This window comes from Pezoporus wallicus, unplaced genomic scaffold, assembly GCF_028554395.1.
Source record: "Pezoporus wallicus isolate ANWC-B61680 ecotype Strahan unplaced genomic scaffold, APGP_CSIRO_Pwel_v1 contig_9599, whole genome shotgun sequence".
Classification (NCBI taxonomy): domain Eukaryota; kingdom Metazoa; phylum Chordata; class Aves; order Psittaciformes; family Psittacidae; genus Pezoporus; species Pezoporus wallicus.
Genome location: NW_026639975.1, coordinates 1 through 5,364, shown reverse-complemented (window position 1 = coordinate 5,364; position 5,364 = coordinate 1). Strand labels below are relative to the sequence as shown.

At 47.3% G+C, this 5,364-nt stretch overlaps 1 long non-coding RNA gene across 1 annotated transcript; it reads right to left on the bottom strand.

The window, feature by feature from the left end:
- Positions 1-2,851: 2,851 nt before the first annotated feature.
- Positions 2,852-3,876, bottom strand: LOC130603368 (uncharacterized). The gene is made up of 3 exons (XR_008973140.1): positions 3,831-3,876; positions 3,610-3,717; positions 2,852-2,913 (listed from the first exon to the last, which is right to left on the bottom strand). It is a non-coding gene; the product is annotated as an uncharacterized LOC130603368 (long non-coding RNA).
- Between the last annotated feature and the right edge of the window lie 1,488 nt (positions 3,877-5,364).

Sequence of the window (5,364 nt, the reverse complement as noted above, 5' to 3'; positions counted from 1 at the left end):
CAAGACAGGCAGAGAGGAGGAGCTAAAGGTGATTGAAGGGCTCTGCCGCCAACGGCAACCATGGAGGGGTGATCACCTGCAGTACCCGCTCTTGGGCACATGATGGCAGCAGCGAGCCGCTTCCTGCGCCACGCCATGCCTCCCCCGCAGTACCGAAGTTTGGACACGTGGTGGCAGCACACGCGGACTTTTCGGTACCAAAGGAACTTCCTTTCTTTTAGGCGTCCCGTACCTAAAATGAGAGAAGAAACGGGCAAAAATGGGTTAGAAAAGGGGAAAAAAATGGTTTAAAACACCTTAAAAATGGTCAAAGAAAGACTAGAAATGGCCCAAAATGGATTAAAACAAGAAGTGGGTAAAAACGGGTTAGAAATGGGCAAAAATGGCTTAAAATGGGTTAGAAGTGGGCAAATACGGGACAGAAATAACCATAAATTGTTCAGAAATCGAAAAAAAAAAAAAAAAGCTTTAAATGGGTTAGAAATGGGAAAGATGGGTTAGAACTAGCCAAAAATGGCCTAAAACTGGTAAGAAATGGGACAGAAATGGCCATAAATTGTTTAGAAATAGACAAAAATGGCTTAAAATAGGTCAGAAATGGGGGAAAATGGCTTAGAAACAGACAAAATGGCTTCAAACGGGTAAGAAATGGGCAAAAATGTGCTTGAAATGGCAAAAAAAATGGGTTAGAAATTAAGAAAAATGGTTTAGAAATGGCCAAAATGGCTTAGAACAGGTTAGACTTGGACATAAAAGGGTTACAAATGGCTAAAAATGATATATTGGGTTAGAAGTGGCCAAAAATGGGTTAGAAATGGTCAAACATGGCTTAAAACTGGGGACAAATGGGGAAAAAAGGCTTAGAAAAATAAAAAAGTGGGTTAAACCGAGTTAGAAATGGGCCAAAAAGAGGTGGAAATTGAAAAAAAAAAGGCTTTAAACGGGATAGAAATGGACAAAATCGGGTCAGGAACTGCAAAAAGAGTTTAGAAATAGCAAATAAAAGCTTACAATGGTTTAGAAGTGGGCATAAATGCGCTAGAACTAGCCAAAGACGGGTAAAAAATGGGTTAGAATTTGGCAAAAATGGGTTGGAAATAGCCAAAACCAGTTTAGCAACACAAAAAAAAAAAAAACACAAAACCACATTAAAATGGCCTTAAAAAGGGAAAAATGTGTAAAAAAAAAAAAAGCCAAAATGGCTTCAAATGGGTTAGAAATTACCAAAAATGTCTTAAAGCAGGTTAGAAATGGTCAAAAAATGGTTAGAAGTTGCCAAAAATTGGGTTAGAAATGGCCAAAAATGGTTTAGAAATGGGAAAAAGAGGTTTAAAACGGGTTAAAAATAGCCAAAAAGTGGCTTAAACCAGTAAGAAATGGGCAAAAATGGGATAGAAATGGCCATAAATGGCTCCTTCCTTCAATCCTTCCTTTTTCCTTCCCTTCCTCCTTTAATATCCTCCCTTCCTCCTTTCCCTCCCTCCTACCTTCCTTCAGAATGAGAGTGAACACAAGAGCAGAGGTTCTGAGGCAATCTAATGGAAGAGAAGGTAAGGGTACATTTGAATATGGGGAACAGAACAGAAGGGAAGAGAATCTAAGAGATTACTAGAGAAGAACATCTAGGGGAAAAGAATAGCAGGGAATGTAAGAGATTATAATAGAGTCTAACACTGTAAGCATTAGAGAAGAGAATTGAAGAGCATCTAAGAAGAGAATATAGGGGGAGAGAAGATCATGGAATAGAAGAGAATCTAAGACTAGAAGAGCAGAGAAGAGAACCTAAGAGAAGCCAAGAGAGAAAAATTGAAGAGCATACAGGAAAGAGAAATTTAGAGAATCTAAGAAAAGGAAACAGAAGAGACCGTAAGAGTATACAAGCAAATAAAACAGAAGGGAATCTAAGAGAAGAATGTGTAAGGAAATATAGAAGAGAGACAGGAGTAAGTGAAAACACTATACAGGGTAAGACAATAAAAGAGAAAATAAGAAAATGTAGGACTATAAAAAAGGGAAGAGAATATAAAAGAGGGAAAAGACTCTAAGAGAGCATAAGGGAAGGGAAGAGAATGTAAGAGAAAGGAATGTATGAGGAGAGACTGTAAGAGAATCTAAGATAAGGGAAGAGAACGTAAGAGAAGAGAAGAGAATATTAGAGAACATATTTCTATAGGAGGATCTAGATCTGCCCAGCTGTCACTCTGCATTCATGCCAGTGTAAGAGGAAACAAAGTCCTGCATCCAGATCTTGAGCCCCAACTCAAGAGGGACGTGAGCCAGAGGAAACCGTGGAGATGCTGCGAGGGCTGGAGTACCTCTGCTGTGGAGCCAGGCTGAGAGAGCTGGGCTGGGTCAGCCTGCAGAAGAGAAGGCTCCTTAAGGGTTGACCTTAGAGCAGCTCCAGTGCTTAAAGGGGCTACAAGAAACCTGGAGAGGGGCTTTGGACAAGGGCCTGTAGGGACAGGACAAGGGGGAATGGCTTTAACCTGACAGAGGGGGGACTGAGATTAGACATTAGGAAGAAATTCTTCCCTGTGAGGGTGCTGAGGCACTGGCATAGGGTGCCCAGAGGAGCTGTGGCTGCCCCATCCCTGGCAGTGTTCAAGGCCAGGTGGGACACAGGGGCTTGGAGCAAGCTGCTCCAGTGGAAGGGGTACCTGCCCGTGGCAGGGGTTGGAACTGGATGAGCTTTAAGGTTCCTTCCAACTTGAACCATTCCATGATTCTATAAAATGCAGAAATGGGGAGGATAACTACAGGCAAATTACAGACCAGCTGGTGAAAGCCGAGGGTAAACGCACTTCCTCTCCTGGCAAGGTCAGAGCAGCATGTGCTACAATTCCCAGACATGCCTCTGCTCTCCTCTGTTGCTTCCCATTACCAGAAACCTTTCTTTTCTTTTTGGTCTTGCAGCTGAAAGAGGTTAAAAAAATCTTGTGGAGCTCTCAAAAGGGTCTGTTCTGGCACACACAATGTCCACACGAGTGCATGCTGCTCTGAAACAGAAGGGTTCTTATATTTACCCAAGAACAAGAACCAGGTTTTTCTTCAGCTCAGGAAATCACTGCTGAGAGTCCACAGCATCAGCACTGATGAGGCTGATAGGCTGGTGTGTCTAACACAGATATCACATCTGCCACCTTGCTTAGCTTAGGTTTCAGCACAGCTGCTGAGCACCGCTGCTAGCCACCAAACACACCGGCTGAGGAAGCTCTGAGTGATGAGATGCTAGACCTCGGTGGAAAGTTCTGGCACCATTTCTTTAGTCAGCAGATCAACACTGAAGGCCAAAGGGGGATAACATCCCCTATGCAGGAGGAGGAGGTGCCAGAGAAACCCTAAAGTACCAGCGAGCTGTTGGTGCTGGGCACCAGCCCTGTACGTGTAGCCTGTGCCCATCCTGCAGCCCCACAGGCTGGCCCTGCTCCTCCTGGCCAGGATGCGTGGCTGCACAGCCCCCCCGTGTCCTGCCTCTGCTGACACCCGCTGCTGATTCTGTGGCCCTAAACCTACAGGGAATCCCACTTGGGGCTCATTCTCTCTTGCTGTCTGCGGGCTGCTGCTCAGGGTCCTGCCGGGGCTGGAGGGAGGCAGAGGAGCATCAGGTACCTGGTTTCTACGTGGCAGCGCAGCCCCTGCAATGCAGACCTCCATGCAGCAGGTCGTCATCTCTTTCCGTTTCTGTTCTTACTCCAGGGTATTCCCTGGGCACTTTACCTGGAAGATCACAGCACATTATTTCCTAACAGGAGCTGGGGATCGGAAGCTAAATCCATTCTAACACGGGAAACAAGCGATTCAAAAAACTTCCCTTTTTTGATCCAATGAACCCTTGCATCCACTCCCAGGGTCTCTTGAAGCAGCTCCGTGCTTAGGCTGATGACACGACTGCTTTCAAGGGATGCAGTGACAGATGAGCCTGAAAGAACACAAGTTTCAAGAAAAGAACAAAGCGCCGTGCCTTAGGGCATTGTATTTGAGAGCTGTGAGCAACAGCAGCAAGGTCAGAGCAGGCAGTTTCCAGATTTCTTTATGCTGTTTGGAATCGGGGAGGAAAAGCCCCTCACCTAAGCGCTGTGGCCCTCACCTAGAGCTCTTCTGCCCCAGAGGCAGTGTGTCTGCTCACTCTTTCTGGCTGTGCTTCCCTCCCAGGTCAGCTGGCTGCTCAGGGCCTGCCCAGCAGTGCCCATGGTTGAATTAACACCCCTGTGAAGTACTGCCCTGCCCAAGTCTAGTCTCATACCTGTGCAGCATACATATGACATCTTTGCTGACAGCTACCCATCCCTTTGAGAGGAAAAACCAGGGCTGTTGCCACAGATGTGGCAGGTTTGAAGGCAGCTGATGCAGAAAATGCCATGCTGTACACTGTGCTTCCCACCCCATTTCCTTCTTCTCCCTCTGCTCAGTTCAGGTCCCTTCCCTCACCCACCACACCTCCTGTGCTGTCTTTCATCATTTCATCCACCACAGTCACCCCTCATCCCTCCGATACCTGCTCACTTCCGAGCTCCCCACAAAAGGAAGGAAGAATGAAGAGGATTTTACACGCAACGGGTCTGGCGCATTTGCTTCTTCATGGCATCCTGCTGGGAAAGCACCTGGATGTTTGCCACCACGGTGCTACTGTGGCACCCACAGTGCCTTCAGCCTCTGCTTTGCTTCTCTTCCTCCAAGCTCTGTTAAGGGTCTGGAAGAATCCTGATACTTGTTGAGCTGCTGGAGGAAACAAGCCCACCCTGGCCTTCCATGGACGGGGACGGCTACTGCCCAATTCTCCCCAGTTGTCCTGGGTTCAGCAGTAGCAGTCATGTTTTTCCTTTGTGTTAACTGCTGCAGTGCTGTGTTTTGATTTCTAGCTTGAGAACAGTGTTGGTGAAGCCGATGTTTTCGGTTGTTGCTAAGTGATGTTTACCCTGACCAAGGACTCTGTGAGGCTCATGCTCTGCCAGGGAGGAGGGGAAGCTGTGAGGAAGCAGAGACGGGGCGCCTGACCCAGGCTAGCCAGGGAGGTATTCCATACCACAGCACGTCATGCCCGGGGTGAGGGGTAACTGGGAGTTACCCGGAAGGACAGGGGCTTCCGGGTGGAACTCGCTTTCTTGGCCGGTGGTATCGTATTCTCTTCCCTTGTTATTTTCCCTTATCATTGTTTTAGCTGATAGTAGCGGTGGTGATTTGTTGCTGGACTGTTCTTGTCTCAACCCGTAGGAGTTGCACTCTCTCGATCCTCCTCCCCGTTCCTCCGGGAGCGGGGAAGGGGAGAGCCCCGGTGCGGGGGGAGACGGACACGGACCTCGATTGTTGTCAGCTCGGCACCACTCACTGGGAGTGAGTGAACAAGTTACCTGACTGGGTTTAAAC